The sequence below is a fragment of the Cibotium barometz genome, chromosome 1 (genome assembly GCF_041138505.1).
Source record: "Cibotium barometz isolate CiBa-2024 chromosome 1, ASM4113850v1, whole genome shotgun sequence".
In the NCBI taxonomy this organism is placed as follows: Eukaryota; Viridiplantae; Streptophyta; class Polypodiopsida; order Cyatheales; family Cibotiaceae; genus Cibotium; species Cibotium barometz.
Window position 1 is genome coordinate 48,597,570 of NC_141046.1, and position 18,065 is coordinate 48,615,634.

Genomic DNA, 18,065 nt, shown 5'->3' on the forward strand with positions numbered 1-18,065 from the left:
ATAATTTCTACACGCGTACTATCACTTTTGTATATAAATATAAATTAGAGCCCAAGATGGTAAAAGGGTAGATATGTTAATGTGCCTACGTTGATACTTAGTCTATCTATTTATAGTGTTAGTGAACAAAGAAATTAAAAAAAGATTAGGGTATAAGTGAGTTATGGTCTAAGGATATATTTACTTACTCTTTACTTATAAGTTATGGTCTAAGGATATATATGTTAACATACCTAGGCTAACACTATCTGGTATAGTGTTAGTAAATAAAGGAGTTGGAGAAATATCAGGGTATAAGCATTATGGTATTAGTTTGTAAAAAAATAAATTTCTCCCCCTGGGGGATTCACTCTTAGAAAACTTATGATATCATGTGTGTACAAGAGGGGGGTTTTTTGAAATGAGACATAAGCTTATAAGGTAGGGATAAGGGCATGTATTTAGGTGAATACTAAATCTTAAATCTAAGTTAGGGATATGGCCACACCCAAACTTTGAGACTAGATATTAGGTTTCCCCTTAGGTAATATTCTAGAAAAAAGTGAGCTATATCTTATGTCAAAACCCCTACATGTGACATACCATTGGAAACCCTTGAAAAGTAGATTCTAAATCTACCACCTCCAATAAATTTGGTAGATTCCAATGATTTCCTAGAGGGGAAGGCATAACTTCAGCATATGAACCTATGTAGGAGGTGGATTTAATAAATTTATCATAGGTGGTAGATCTAGATAGATTTAGAGAAGTGATAGAATAGGTCTTCTTAAAGGGACCTTTTTGAGTGCAAAGTTTTCCTAATGTCTAGTTTTTTGCTCTTTGTTGTGTGTGTGAGAAGGAGAGGGAGTTGAGAGTAGAGATAATGTTTCTCTTTAGCTCATGTTCTTGTATATTATTTGTGTGAGAGAGAGTAGATAGAGAGAAAGTCCTTGCAAGGAAGGTGAAGCAGCTTACTTTGTTGGCAGAGAGGAAAAGCTTGAAGAGGAGGTGCTGGAAACCACCATCGATCAAACTTGGATGCCTTCTTGAGACCCAAGCTTGCAAGGTAAGTGCCCCATGACTGTTGTCGCTCATTTGTGCTCTTGTCTATGAATCTGGGAGTTCAATTTCTTCAGATAGCTAGATAGCTAAAAGAGTCCATAACTATTCTTCAGCTTCCTTTGAGAGCTCAGCACTCACTTACTCTCTTATTGTTGATTCTTACTACTCTCTATGGCAGTATACTTTCATTGATTTGTAAGTTCCATGGTGTGCTTAGGAGTTCTCTACCAATCAATCGATCTTTTGCTTATGGGTCTTGTGAGAGAAATGTGGTTATAGCTAGGGTTTAAAGTTTTATGTTATGTGTGGGAAGTATATACATTATTTCTCTTGAGAAATAAGGAAAAGCCCTTTTGAATGAAGCCTCTAACTTGAGTGGAATATAGCATGAAAACGGTAACAAATGTTATTAGTGAGCTTTTATGAGAGATAGGCTAGGATTTATCTTGTAGTATATGGTGAATCCTCTTGAATGAAGCCTCTAGCTTGAGTGGAGTGAAGCATGGTAATGGGTATTGTAAATGGTTAGTGAATGGGATTAATAACTTGAGTATATTTAAGATATTGATTTGAGGAAATGAAGAGCAGTATTGTGTGCTTAAGTCCATTATGGTATCATGTGAAGGGATTATGTACTAGTAAGCACTTTGGATGCTTGTTAAAGAGAGAAGAGTAGAAGAACCTTGATTCTCAAAAAAATATCTTAATAGGTGTCACATCATACTCTCCATCAAACCTTATTTTTTTAGTCTTTGGATGCTTGTTAAAGAGAGTAGAGTAGAAGAACCTTGATTCCCAAAAAATATCTTAATAGGTGCCACATCACACTCCTTGTTGCCAAACCTTCTTTTTTGAGTCTCTTTGAGAACCTTCCTGAGGAGTATTCAAGAACCATTCCAAGGATTCACTTAAGGACCTTAAAGAATCTTTGTACGACCTTTCAAGCAATCTTTTAACTGAACTTCCACTCTCAAATCCACATCTTGCACTTCCCACTTTTCTCTTCGACCACACTAATCCACCTTACAACAAGGGCATAGAGATGGTAAGCTTTCTATATTTATTTATTTCTTAAAAGAAAGATAATAATCTTTCTCTCTTGTAAAGAAACCATGTGAGTGCATGAGAACTTGTGCTACAAACTCTTGTGGATAGAGTAGTTGTGTCACTTAGTTTAGGAAGAAGAGGATAGAGAGATTAAAACTTTAAGGGTAGGAATAGGTACTATTTTGGCAGAATCACAAATTCCATCTTTGCATGGCCCTTTTAAGTGACAAATTGCATCTTTGCATGGCCCTTTTAAGTGACAAATAGGATTGAGATGAATAGGTAGTGCCAACAAACCACCTTAGGCCTTGTCTAGCCTTAGTGTCATTGCCCACATGACAAGTGATGTCAAACCTCCAAAAACACCCTTGTGCACTCATAATAACTAGGCCAACTCAAAATTTGAAACCTTGGCATCTTCTTTTTACAATCATATATAGTCCTTAGGGCATTAGACAATCATTGTTTAAACTTGCTAGTAAGTGGAATAGCTAGCAAGTGAAAGTATCTAACTCCCAAATTTGTCACTTATCTCAATTTCCAAGGATGCCACTATATTTCATCGAGTCTCTAGCCCTTTTTTAGAGCCACATATTTCATGAAGCGACGACCATCTAGCCCTTCTCTCTCTCTCTCTCTCTCTCTCTCTCTCTCTCTCTCTCCCTCTCTCTCTCTCTCTCTTTCAAGTCCCACCATTGGTCGTATATGCCCTCATGTTGCATTCTACCGACATTAATACCTCTCTCTCTCTCTCTCTCTCTCTCTCTCTCTCTCTCTCTCTCTCAAATAGGGTGTAGCCTAGTGTCTACCCAAATCATATTTTGGAGTTTTTGATTGACCATTTTCAAAATCTTGGACCAACTTAGTGTTGAGTTATTGCCCGCTTTAGTTCTCTTAGGATTTTCAACCCCCCTTTACATACATGTGCCTACTATCCAAGATCCAAATTTGTGGGGTTGGAGGATTCTTTCAAGAAGATCAAGAAGATCAAGAAGACCTATAAAACTATCACAAAGTCTCAAAAGAGCTGAACTGAACAAGAGCATAACATGTTCATTGAGGCCCTTGAACTACTAGTTCAAATTGCCTCTCAAATTTGCACCAATTTATTAGGAGACTCATGGAACTTTAAAAAGCTTGGGGTTATATTTTGGGTCTGTAGATTATAGTTTACTTTTCACAACAAAAGGAGCATGCTATTGTCCATTAGTCCATGTCATCCCAAGGATAAATCTCAAGCCTCGTCCTTTATCGTTAGTGGGAGCAGCGGGCATTTTTTGAAAGGCATCGAAAACATGTGTGAACATTTAACCATATGTAACATTTTGATGAGAAGCTAGCCATCAAAGATTTAGTGTTGTAATGGATGGTGCAATATAACACTTTCTCCCAAGTCTTGGGTTCAAATCTCATACATGTACAACATGGACATTATACACACACTCTCACACTAAAACCCAACCCTTACACATAAGTTTTTAATTAAGTGTGTAATGTGTGGACATGAGTTAATGAATGTAAGAAAGTCCATGTGTAATGTGTGGAGACAAGTGTATATATGTAAGAGAGTGTACTAGAAAAAAAAGAAACCCGCATAGCTCGGCGGGCATTTTTTGAGAGGCATCAAAAACATGTGTGAACATTTAACCATATGTAACATTTTGATGAGAAGCTAGCCCATCAAATATTTAGTGTTGTAATGGATGGTGCAATATAACACTTTCTCCCAAGTCTTGGGTTCAAATCTCATACATGTATAACATGGACATTATACACACACTCTCACACTAAAAGCCAACCCTTACACATAAGTTTGTAATTATAAGTGTGAAATAGGGACGTCCTTGGGAAATTGAGATAAGAGACAAAGAGTGAAGTACTTTTATGATATATTTTAGATCGCACCATCTCAAAACGACTCAAAATATTGAATAAAATTTCAAATTGTTAAAAAATTTAACCCCTTCGTTGAAGCTCTTTTTGGCATTTTTCTTAGGGGGGGGCATTATATCAACTCCTCTCTATCATATGATGGCTTCTCACTAACCACATGAGCACATGCTCAAACCAATGATATCATGCACTCGAGCTTGCTTGGTCTTCCACCTTGTATAGTAAAACACTCATGCCATCCCTCTTCAACATGTTCCAACATAGTTCTTGGATTTCCTATAATGCATTGAATGCACTAAGTAGCATTGAAGCCATAATTAGATGACCTCCATGCTAGTTTAAAAAGTTATTTATCCCTTTCAAGCATAAGTACACCAAGGATACTCACTCCTTTGCAAGACTTAAAGTTTGAGCTAAACTTTATTATAATTACCCTTTCTTCATGGGAAAATTGCACCTTTATAACTGTATAAGAACTAATTTATGTTCATCCTCCTTCACTGCATCTAGCAATGTGAAATCTAGTTGGAATGCTTATGGCTATGGTCTTTGGCACACTCTGAGGTTCCCTTATTGGTTCTATGATTGACTTTGGCATAGGGTCTTGGGGAGATGCTCCGGCGAGGTGTCGACTACCTACTCAAGTATTGGCTCTAGTTTAGCCTACATGTTCCTTACAAGCGCTTGGTCTTGTTTCATTTGCTTCTTCTCCCCAATACAGGGATGGGGTACTCTTTGAGTTTATTTGGAAGGTTTGTTTAGTCAATGTTGTTGAAATATACAAGTGAATAGGGTGTGTGCGGGAACAAGCCCTTGGTTAGAGGCTGTAAAAGAGAATGTGTAAATGTGAAAGAACCTGTGAAAAGGTGAGAAGAATCTACTGGGAGAGAATAAAGGGTAGCATGAGAAGATTTAGGAAGTGTAGAGATATTCTGGGAAGTGTGGAGATATTCTGGGAAAAGTGAAGAGGTGGAGAGAATCAGGGAAAAGAGGTGGAGTGAATCATGGAGAAATCAGTGGGATTTGATGCTTGATGTAAACTCTATAAATTGAGGCATTGCCCTAATGAGAATTGGCTGGTTTTTGAGTATCCATGTCTATATTAATTTATTTGCCCATTAATTATGTCTTAATTATTTACTAATCACTTTGTAAATGATGTTGATTCTAGTGTTTGATCCACCATAGCTCATCACAATGCTCTAATTTCAACATGTTATCAGAGCCATGCTAATTTGTGAGCCCATTATCTTGCTAATTATTTTGCTAATTAGGATTAGTAGAAAATTATAATTTTTCCTCTTTTTTCAACTCACCTCTGTACCCCCAGCCAGTGGAGGAGCTCCCTCTCCTTGCACGCATAAAATTAGGTCAAACCCTTTTAGCACATGATAGCTATCTCAGTGCTCTTCAAGCTCATCAAGAAAGAAGTGCATACTGTCAAACGGAGTTGGGAGAAATCGCTATTTTAGCAGGTGTCGTTTTTCAGCAGAAGATCTCAAATCTTGTCTTCACCAAATCAAAGTTCTCTAATTCCTCTTAGCCCAAGGTGTTTTCAAGCATGCTCTACAAGCTGGTGAAGACAGAATTCAATTTCATCAAGTCTACAATGAGATCCAAGCTCTTCATCAAATCTGCACAGGTGACTTTGGTAAAACAGAGATTAAGCTTTAAATATTTGGTCAAATCTTGTGTTTCTTGGCTTAATCCTCTACTAGACTCATTGCTATTGATGCCTTTGAAAGCATTTGAGCTCATTTGAAGTCTAAGGCACCAGATCTGGACTCCCCGCATACTCTGTTTTTTGCACACAAAACAGTGGATTAATTTGCTAATCAGTGATTAATCAATGCTAATTACTATATTTTGGTGCAATTGAGGATTCAAATTAACCATTAGGTATCGATACAGATCCCTTTAACTTTAGATTTCAATTGGGAGTTGGTTTGATACTCCAACCATTCCGTACAAATTGATTACCCTTGATTTAATGTAATTTCTGGTGATTTTATGCTGATAAATTTATTGTAATCATCTATTAAACACTAGGTTGAGTTGTAAAAGGGTAGACACTGCCCTTGAATGTTGAAATTGGATCAAGAGGTAAGACCCCCTTCACATCACCATGAGTACAGCACAGGAAATAGCCAAATTTAATGGGGAGCAATTTTACACATGGCAGATAAAAACCATGTATTTGCTCATGAGAAAAAATCTGTGGGGATAAGTTGAGGGAAGAGATGAATGCCCAGAGAGAGGAGAAAATGAGTGGAAGAGCAGGAATGAAAAAGCATTGGGACTTATTGCACTCAGTTTAAATGATGAAATCATTCATCACATCACAGGGATACAATGGGCAAAAGATGCATGGGATGAACTCAATAAATTATTTAGCACACAAGCAAAAAATTCAAAGATAAATCTGTTAATGCAATTCTACAAATTGGACATGAAGGAAAGTGAACCTTTAATCACACACTTGAACAAATATAAAAGCATTAAGCAACAGCTGGCAGCTAAATGCAGAAGATGATGAGGCACTAGTAGTGCTTCTGAAGAGTGTGGACAAAGGAGAATATGAAAACATTGTAGCAACACTAAAGAATGTACCTGAATTGAAGCTACACGAGATAGAAGCAGCTCTACTAGAGCAAGAGAGCAGAGAAAAAGAGAAGAAATTGCTCGACTCAACAGCAGGAGAGAAGAAAAAGCATTCTTCACCCGAGGAGGATTCTCTCGAGGACGAGGACGAGGACGAGGAAGAGGTAGAGTAGGAGGAAGGACCTTCACTTGACACAAATGTGGAAAGCCAGGACACATGGCAAGAGACTGCTACAACAAACCCAATGGAGAAGGAACGACATCGGCAAACTTCATGGAGGCTCCAAAGGAAGTGGAGTCGGATCATCTTTTCTGAGAGAGAGAGAGAGAGAGAGAGAGACCCCACAACCCAATGTAACCTGCCCCAACAAAGTAAAACCACCTCTGAGCCACCCATGATGTAGGCCACATGGTAAATGTATGTGTGAGCACTTTAGTCAAGGTCGCGGGCACTTATAGTAGCCTTGGACACATAGAGAGAGAGAGTGTCAAGGACTATGGAGTTTAGGGACTTGAGGCACTGGTCACGGGCTATCAAGTAAGAGGGAAACTTGGTATAGGGTCCAAGTGTGCTAGAGAGTATTCACTTGAGGGGAGGTGTTGAAATATACAAGTGAATAGGGTGTGTGCGGGAACAAGCCCTTGGTTAGAGGCTGTAAAAGAGAATGTGTAAATGTGAAAGAACCTATGAAAAGGTGAGAAGAATCTACTGGGAGAGAATAAAGGGTAGCATGAGAAGATTTAGGAAGTGTGGAGATATTCTGGGAAAAGTGAAGAGGTGCAGAGAATCAGGGAAAAGAGGTGGAGTGAATCATGGAGAAATCAATGGGATTTGATGCTTGATGTAAACTCTATAAATTGAGGCATTGCCCTAATGAGAATTGGCTAGTTTTTGAGTATCCATGCCTACATTAATTTATTTGTTAATTACCCACTAATTACGACTAATTATTTACTAATCACTTTGTAAATGATGTTGATTCTAGTGTTTGATCCACCATAGCTCATCACAATGCTCTAATTTCAACAAATGCGTTTCTTCTCTTTTGGGGACAAGTTGGCTTGCAAAGCGAGAGATGCATGTTGTCTCTGCGAGGAGGCATGTAGCTTTGAAGGTATTATCTAAACCACTTTCAATAGTCATGACATCATTGCTCTTGATAACCTTCTACTTCCTAGGGCTACCTTAGATGTTTCCTTGGAAACTACCCTCGTCTTGGTCTAGAGCCTTGTGATGGCATTAAAGGGGACTATATGATAAGTCCTCCCTATACACTTAACAACTTAAGTGTCACCAACCCAGATATTTTCCAGTATAAAAGGGGTCTAGTGGACTCTAGGATGTCTAAACATTTGGAAAGTACAAGCTTTGGGAATAGAAGATTATCTAGTACAAAAGCTCTAGTGCCTGAAGCTTGGTCTAGGCACTTCAGGTGATTTCTTGGACACAGAAATGGGCATTGGAGCTTAAGTCTCAAGTGGAAAGCATGTATAGCGATTTTGAGGATTTGGGAGAGATCTAGTATTAAAACATGCTTCTACATGGTGCTCACATACATTTCTAAATAAGGTGGAGTAGAAGGAATAGATTCCTAAAATCTGGCGAGGTTACTATTTTTGGAAAACCTTGATGAAAATTATGTTAGCGTCATGTTACATTTCTAAACTAAGAAAACGGGGAGACTTGGTGAAGCACCTTTGACAGAATGTTTACAAGTTGAGATATTTTTAGAGACAGTTTATGAGTGAAAACTATCTCTTAAATTGGGACATGTGGCATGACTGTGGATCAAAATGAGATAAGTGGCCTCACACTTATTACCTCAGCTTTACACTTATCATTATAGCTTATACTTTCCATTCTAGCTCATGAGAGCCCCAAATCTATAAATTGGACCCCTCTCTCTTCATTTGGGATGGCCTGTGACTTCTCAAGGTAGCCCTTGCCTTATTACCGCCCTCCTTTGGAGGTACCAATGGTTTTAGCGGTAATGAGCATGCGGAAAGACTTTGGGGACCATATGTAAATTTTTACGATTGTCCGCTAAGCAATGTTAACTCTTACCCTCTAGCTTGAATCATGAAGGAGATGAAAGGCAAGAGGCTATGTGAAAATTGAGGTTTCATGCAAAGAGAGAGAAGTGTAGTTTTTGTGGTCCAATACCCAATTTTCAACCGGTAATTACTCATCACTCGGGTGTTGGTTTCTTAAATTGATTATATGGCTAGGAAGCTCTTTATATGCTCTTTCCACTCATGTAACTAATTTCCTAATCCCTTTCTTCATTGATGATCAGAATTTCTCCCAAAGTTGCTAACTTTTAGGCGAATTTTGGCAGTTTTATAGTCTTGTAGTAAAATGCTCATAACTTTTCGCTCGATTGTCCGTTTTTGAAAGTTTTTATATGGGCTCTCTTCAAGCTCTACGCACTATGTAATCCGCTTGTGCACAGCCTATATGGATTTAAAATTGTAATTCTCTGTGTATCTCTGTTTTTTTAGCATTCTTTCTTCTTAATAATGATTAATTCCTCTTAATCTCTTATCAAAAAGCCAATCCCATGTGTCTTATCCTCTTGTAAGTGATTGCTATATTCATTTTCTTTAATATGTTCCGACCAAATCGCCCAATCCGACCAAATCGCCCAATTCGAACAGATGAACCTTAACAATATTCCCCGCATGTTTCGGTTCACATAATCCTGAGTCGGAAGATTTTCTTCCAACAAAGAATCACCCTCTTGTTTGGAGCTGCAAGACTGGCAGAAATTCTTGCTTCTCCGGAGCCTTTCATCTTCCTTCCATGAATTATGATCTCACCTTTGATGTGTATATCTTTTCTTAACCTAGGAAGAGAAAGGGAGGTGAGGAGGCTGTGAGGTTTCATACAAATGTGTTTTGATTCTAAGAAGTGACCGAAGTCCAAACCCCAACTTCGTGTCACATCTTTTGGTGGAGGCGACGGGCAGGTTTTACTTAGAATTATTCTATTTCAACCTCAAGGTCCCGCATGTGATTAAAGGAAAGTTATTTTGAAACAAGTAAATTTTCCTTGTTGCTACTCATCTTTTGGTGCAAGATGTTCTACATTCCGGTGTTCCAAGGATCGGAAGGAGAAGACCTGGGGAGTTATCTGTGAGAGTTTAATCGAGCATGCCGCTTGACGGGTTGGTCTATGAAGGAGAGGGCAGAAATACTCCCAGATTTCTTGGAGGGTGTGGCCTTAACTTGGCATGAGGCTTTGCCAGAGGAGTCCAAGAATGATTGGGAAAGGTTGACCAAAGCAATGAAGGAGAGATTTGGGACAGTGGGGTCGCCAAATGCTTTACTATTGCAATTGGATCAAATTTTCCAAAAGGATGGAGAGTCAGTTTCTGCCTTTTCAGTGAGGTATGAAGCCTTATTCATCAAATATCAATGAGTTGCTTTACATGTTGTTGCTTCTTCTTCTTCACCTTCTATGGAAGATTCAAAGAGTTCTTTAGCAATGGAGCACCTTAAGATGAGCAAGTTTATCAGGGCTTTGGATCCCCGCTTGCATGGAAAAGTTCTTAGCAAAGATCCCACTAATTTTAAAGAGGCTCTTCGTATTGCTTTGAAGAAGGAGGCCACTCTTCATATTGAGTCCACATTCCAATCTTCTCCGAATGTGCCAACCCCACCACGAGTAGAGATAGCCTTAACATCTCAGGTACAAGCTCCATCCTTGGATCATAACATTGCACAACTTATGGCAGAATTTGCTGATTTGAAGTTACACTTAGTCAATGCAAGGCCACCTAGGGTTCTACGAGCTGACGATAAACCTAGGGATAGAAGTAGCGTCACATGCTATGAATGTCAAGAGAAGGGGCACTATCGCACTGAGTGTCCAAAGTTGAGGAAAAGTGAGGATAAAAGTTTAGCACTTTTAGAGGAAATATGCTCAGAAGAAGAAGAAACATTGATGCCATTAATGGCAAAAAGGGGTCGTAAAACTAGAAGCCAGGAAGAAGAAGAACAAGAAGATAAATCTGAGAAGAGGAGAAAAATAAGAAGAAGAAGAAGTCGTCTAGGAGAAAAATTGGACAATCTGACTTTCCTCTTGGACAAGGATCTCTTAGTTATGACCTCTTAATAGATCTTAGGGAGAAAACAACACAAATCACATTTGGGCAGCTTTTGGCACTCTCTCCAAAGCTCAGAAAGCAATGGGGTAAGCTGGCTAGCACAAGGGAATCTAAGAAAAAGAAGAAGAGGGATAATGGGACTCCTATGGTTCAGAAGGTGGATATTGATGTAGGAGATGATGTGCCTGTGATTGATGTCATCATTGAGGGGCAAACAATTTCTAATTCATACATTGATGGAGGTGCATCAATCAATGTCATGAGTGAAAAAACAATGAAAGATGCTGATTTAAAGTTGTCTTCTACTAACTCTCCCTATCGCATCAAACTTGCTGATAATACTAGGATGAAAACCTTAGAAATTGTCAGGAATTTGGGAGTGGATGTATGTGGTATTTCTGTGCCTACAACTTTTCAGGTCATTCCTACAAAGCCTGATGCTAGGGCTTACCCATTGATAATGGGTAGGCCATGGCTTCGCCAAGTGAAGGCAATTCAAAAGTGGGAGACAGGTGATCTTATTCTACAAGGTGAGAATAAGAAGGTCCACTACAACATCAAGAGTCGTCGCAAGAAAGTGGTAAGAGGTGAACCTTCAACTTCTGAAAGTTCAGAGTCAGAGTCTTCCGATGAAGAAGAGACAAGTGGTAGCTCCGAGGATTCCATCTCAGAAGGAGAGGTGGAGGAGGAAGTTACATTTGGTCTTTCCCTGGGAAGGAATCGAGGGGATGCTGAAGACAATGGAGCCTTGGAAATGCATAGTGAAAGCAGTTGGTGGTGTCTCCAAATCTTCATATACTTCTTCCTTTGTTCCTGTTCCTTCTTCCTCTTCCTTCCTTGTAAGCAAATCTGCAAGAGGGGCCCTAGTGGTGTTTTCTGTAATAAAAGTGAAAGAGAATTCTTGAAGCTCGCAAATCCGCTTTGCAAACTTCCCTCCTGCAGGATTAGGTTTGCGGACCAAGAATTGTAAAGAAGGTTGAGATGCGAGGAAGAAAAAAGGGCGAGGTAACAAGTATGACCTGAATTTCTTTACTGCAAAAACAAGACACAAACCACCTTTCTCCATTTCACCATACCTCTCCTCGGCATCAGTGAGTTGTCGGCTTACATAATACACTGGTTGCATATGCCCTTGCTCTCCCTTTTGCAAGAGTATAGCACCCACTGAATGTGATGAGACACTTGGGTTCACATAAAAGTCCTCCCCCAAACTAGGAGGCTGCACAATTGGACTTTGACTCATGCATTCCTTGAGCAAACAAAAAGATTGAATTTGATCGGGCCCCCATTGGAAAGAAACATTCTTCTTTGTTAACAGATTTACAGGATACATCTTCTCAGAGAACATGTCAACAAAGCGTTGGTAATACTTTGTTTTACCCAAAATCCTCCTTACCTCCCTTACATTGGTAGGTGGTGGGAGGGCCACAATTGCCTGCACCTTCTCAGGATCCATCTCTATGCCTTCTTCTGAGATAACATGTCCCAAGAGAACCACCTTCCTTTTCGTGCTGCCAAGCGGCATTTTCCAGGATTAAGACACCCTTTTGTATCATCAATACTTTGCAAGGCCAACCTCAACTTTTCCAAGTGATCCATGCAGCTTGAATAAATGCAAAAATCATCCAAAAAGACCCTTATAAACTTCCCCAAGTAAGGTGCAAATACTTGACTCATGAAGCGTTGAAAAGTTGCTAGTGCATTGGTCAAGCCAAATGCAATCACCCTATAGGCATACACTCCCCAAGGGATGATAAATGAGGTTTTCCTTTGATCTTCTTCACAAATCCGGATTTGAAAGTATCCAGAGTATCCATCACACGCTGAATAGAACTCATGACCTGCAACTTGATCCAAAATGTCATCCTGAAAGGGTAGAGGATAATAATCCCTCTTTGTGCATGCATTCAGAGGGCGAAAGTCCACACACACGCCATTTTCCACCCTTTTTGGGAGTGACTACAATTGGAAAAATCCACTCTGAATTCTCTACTGGAAAAATAAATCCAACTTCAAGCAAATTAGTTACCTCCTTCTTAAGCACCTCTGCTTGCACTACTCCCAAACGCCTTAGCCGTTGTACCACTGGCTTACTTTGGGGCTTGTGTATGTGTGTGTGTGTGTATACATATGTATACACATATATATGTGTACACACACACACACACACACACACACACACACACACACACACACACACACACATACATATTAAAAAGGAGGTACGCATCTTAATGACCTTTTCATATGCCTTTTGCTTCAAACAAGGCACCCCCAACTGATAGAGGGCCGAGTCCTAATGATACACCTTCAGGTTTGGGTGTAGAACCCAGTAAAGGATCTAATGATAAGAGACATGCAAGGCTCATCAGAGCCACAAAGAGTTTATTTCGTCATGGGGTTTAGGCACAGATACCAAATGGAGAATTGAAGTTCACTTTAAGTTACTTTTTGGATCTATCACATATATATAAATACATATATGCATACATACATACATGTATGTGTGTGTGTGTGTGTGTGTTATGACTTGGGTTCTTGGAGCATGCAAACATATTATGGCATATGAATATGTCATCAAAATGGTGGAAATAAACTTTGGAGAATGTATGGGAAAGCAAATTGCCATTAAAATGAGTATTCTTCTCAAGATATATTATAGGAGTACTCTCTCTTGGTGAAACTTTGGCAAAAAGAAAGATTACTATAGCTCGCCGCCCAAGGTATTCATGCTCTAATGAGACCATCGAGCACTTGCTATGGTGTTATATTGACACCCACAATTTCTTGCATAGTTTATCTGTGCGTTTGACTACCATATATATATATAGACATATATATATATGTTTGTGTGTGTGTGTGTGTGTGTGTTATATGTACACACACACACACACACACACACACACACACACACACATACATATCAAAAAGGAGTTACTCATCTTAAATACCTTTTCATATGCCTTCTGCTTCAAACAAAACACCCCCAGTTGATAGAGAGCCAAGTCCTAATGATACACCTGCAGGTTCATCAAAACTCAGTAAAGGATATAATGATAAGAGACATGCAAGGCTCATTAAAGTCGCAAAGAGTTTATTTGGTCATGGGGTTTAGGCACAGATACCAAATCAAGAATTGAAGTTCACTTTAAGTTACTTTTTGGATCTATCACATATATATATGTATATAAACACATATATACATACATACATACATATGTGTGTGTGTATATGTGCGTGTGTGTTATGTATATGTATATGTATGTATATATATATATATGTGTGTGTGTGTGCGTATGTATGTATGTGTATATATATTTGTATATATATATATATATATATATATATATATATATATATAGAGAGAGAGAGAGAGAGAGAGAGAGAGAGAGAGAGAGAGAGAGACATACACATACACATATGTAAAGTATATGTATGTGTATGTTTGTGTGTATATGTATATGTATTCTATATGTGTATGTGCATGTATATGTATACGTATATGTGTATGTGTAGGTATATGTGTATATATATATATATATACACACACATAAATACATACATACATACATACATACATACATACATACATACATACATATATATATATATATATATATATATGAATTTACAGCAGTGTGATGAGCTATGGTGGATCAAATGCAAGAATCAACATGATTAGCAAGAAATTAGAAAGTGATTAAGGTAAGATTAGTGTACAATTAATCTAGTAGTATAATGTAGGCATGGATACACAAAAACCAGCAAATTCTCATTAGGCCAATGCCTCAATTTATAGCTTTTACATCCACAAGGCACCAAGCACCCATTCCCACTGATTTCTCCTTGATTTGTGCCACCTCCCCTACATCTGGGGGCACCTTTTCCTAGAATCTTTCCACGCCCCTATATTCACTCATGCTACCCTTGATTGAGCTCGATGAGGATGAGGCAAGAATAATTGCTTTGGAGGGTCAAAAAATCATAGGCACAGAAGATCTCCCATTAAGATATTTGGAGCACTCTAGGAAAATGGGGAATCAGGAAGCTCTATATGCTCGGTGTTCTCCTCCTAATCAACACGAAAAATCACCTCATGTGGGGAACCCAAAGTAGGGGCACTCAAGGATGTCCCTCAAGAGGCAATGGTAGGGGTGGTTGCTAGGATGATGGTGGTCACCATTGAGGATGTCCCACAAGGTACTGATGGAGGGAAAGAAGATGATGTGGTGGAGAGGAAGGAAACAATTGATGTCAAGGATATGGAGGTGGAGAGGAAAGACATAGCTGATGTCGAGGATGGGGAGGTGGAGAGGCTCTGGAGAGGGAAGATACAGTTGATGCCGAGGATGATGCGTATCAGGATGATGCAAGGCCACCGATAGTAGGGGTAGGGGGAAAGGGTGGAGAATCTAGGGAATCAATGTGGCGGTGTGATGCAGGAAGATCATATTACACCCAAGGTCAGATGCGGGATGCAAAAGGAGTGGACTAGTGGGGTTGGCTAGGTGGTGGGGGGTGGGCAACTGCTGTAGAAGATATATGAGAAATCATGTAAAGGGCCAAGTAAAAGAGGTGATTTTGAGCTTGTTAAGTTGGGCTCAAAATCAACGGCACAATGAAGGTAGAGGGGTTCATATAAGAGATGATGGAAGGAGAAGGGGTGGCCTGTGCACAAACAGTGGAAGGCCTCCGTGTAGTGAATGGAGATGAAGGGAAATGAGTAGTGGGGAATCTCACGGAGTAGAAAATGGTAATGGAAAAGAACATTGACATGTATGGTACAGGGGCTGGGGAGCGAAGGGGTGGGACCCAGCAGCACTATTGTGGTGGCGGCAGAAAGATCGACTAGGGGAATATCCATGATGCGAGTATCAGAGCAATGATGGAGGATAGTACTCTTGGCAGGGCCAATGAGGTGGGCAAGTAGAAGAGTTTCTTATCATGTGAGGAACTTCAAAAATTCCCCTCAATCTTAGTAACATCTTTGGTACCATCTCTTCCATAGTGGCTTTGTGCACCACCCTTGTTGCTCCTTTGCTTTGATGAAAGCATCTTCTTGCAAAAGACAAACATAGACTAACACATGGGTGCTGCCCATGTTTTAATAGCTTATGCATGTGCTTCTCAATATGCTTCTTGTTTCCACCATCTACTTCATCACTCATGACGCATAAATACATATACCAATGTGAACATTGATTTAGGAGAGGTCTTACCACTTGTTTATCAGCATTAATTGCATTGCTGTCGCTCTTTGTTGTGTAGTGAGAGCAACTAGTCGTTGCCAGACTTGCTGGTGCAGTTGAAGGTGCTACTTGCTATGCAGAGGGGCCGTTATAGGTGCTATTGCCGTCTGACAGATGGTGCAGTCGTCCTGATGGACTGTGCTTCCGTCACCATCGACGGAAGGTGATGTAGATACCGACAGCCCCAGTAGAGGAGAGGGTTGCTTGTTGTAGCTTACAAAGCTATTGTTTAAGCAACAACAACCACCATACACAAGGTGGTAGTCAACAAAAATGGCAAACGGACGTCGACGAAAAACGAAGATGGACGGAATTTGTTGACAAACGGCAGTTGCAGAGCATTTGGTCTTCCCGCCTCCTTTGTTGTGGGGCTAAGGAGAACATGCCAAACATAGCTTCAGAGGCACAGAGAGAGAATCTCTTACCACTCCTTCACGCGGCTCCAAAGCTTCGAGGAAGATTCATGATGGAAAAATAGTGACGGAAATTTATGTTTTTCTTCTTCTTTTTCCTCTTCTTATTCTTCTTCTTCTTGTCGGTGATGAGGATTGTTTTCTTCTTCTTCTTGTCGGTGATGAGGATTGTTTTCTTCTTCTTCCAATCTTCAAGAACTTGTTACCTCCAATGCGAAGTGGAGTGTGCAAGATGATGATGATGATGGAATCTCCTCTTGACGAAGCTCTTTTGTTGCCTTCCTTCTTGATGCATTTTTGCTTCTCACCTTCTTCTACCAGTGTCCTTGATGAGGATGTGAATGGCTTATGATAGTGAGAGAGAAAGAAAAGGGGATTGAAGGGGAACTTAACCTTTGCAAGGCTCTGATACCATGCTAAAATTATGGGGAGTGTGCACAATGAAAGCAATAGTTGATGGCAGGATAGAGCAACATATATGAGAGAGAGAAAGAACACAAGATGTATAGAAAGCATCTATGTTACCTTCTATTTCAGCCACTCCAAAGTTGGCTTGACCTTCACCTTGTGAATGTCTATATTGTGTTGTGTTACAAAAAGTGAGGCCTCCTGCCTTTTATATAGGGTCCACCAACAAGGGCTAGGGTTGAGCTAACCCTAGATCCCTTTTCCAACCACATGCCCACTCTTTATTTGGGGTGTGTTCACACCTCCTCTTTCTCTCACCCTTTATTACTTGTACATCATATATTTCAACAAGGGAGTCATGGGAGAGGGGGTATGAGCCGACAAGGTAGGGGTGGTAGTAGCCCGAGTCATGATGAGGGGTGGGGGGGATGGGCAAGTTGTGAGGGGTGGGATGGGAAAAAATAAATAAATAATAAAAAAGGGGGATGGTAGCCGAGCCGTGATGGGGGGTGTGGTTTGGGAGAAGGACGAGAGAGGTGGCTATGTGGGTTGATTCATGAGGGAGGTGAGAGGGTGAGGCGAGTTGTGAGGGGAGAAGGTTGGCATGAGACGAGTGTGGGGTGAGTCAAGAGGGATAGGTAGCTGAGTCATGAGGGGAGGTTGGGGTATAAAGGGTTTATGAGGGGGGTTGGGGTATAGAGAGAGAGGGGGTTTGGCCTGTTCAAGTGGGTAAGATGACAAAGCGCCATACAGTAGGTTAGACAGTTGTTGAAACCATGTTAACCTATACAGAGTGGATAACATGCTCTTAGAATACATTCAATATGTTTTTTATTTTGTACCTATTTTTCACCTTTCATATATGTTTAAGAAGTCTATGAATGCTTTTTTGAACTATTGGTATCATAACCAGTGCCTTACTTTTGAATTAAAGGTCTTTTATTTACATCATGCAAGCAAGGTATTTACGGTCGTGCCACTTAGATCACATTGCTCTCTTGTTCTTTCAGTTGTGACACTCAACAACCTTGTGAGCTTTGTCTTGTTCCTCTTGTTGGTATAGACACCTATACATATCAGCAAAAGCAGATTGGATTGGCCATCACCTGCAAACTTCAGTAGTTGTGTTGGATTGGAAAAAGGAGGAGTGGAGTTTGTGATTGGGCATTTAGGGTAGATTGTTCCATCACACCATAAGTCGATATGGTGCAGGCCTTCTCTCCTCATTTTTTCCGAGTGCATGGCATCTATTCTTGGATCTTTTTTTCGTTTTTGAAGAGGAGCATACTCTTCTTGTAAGTCCA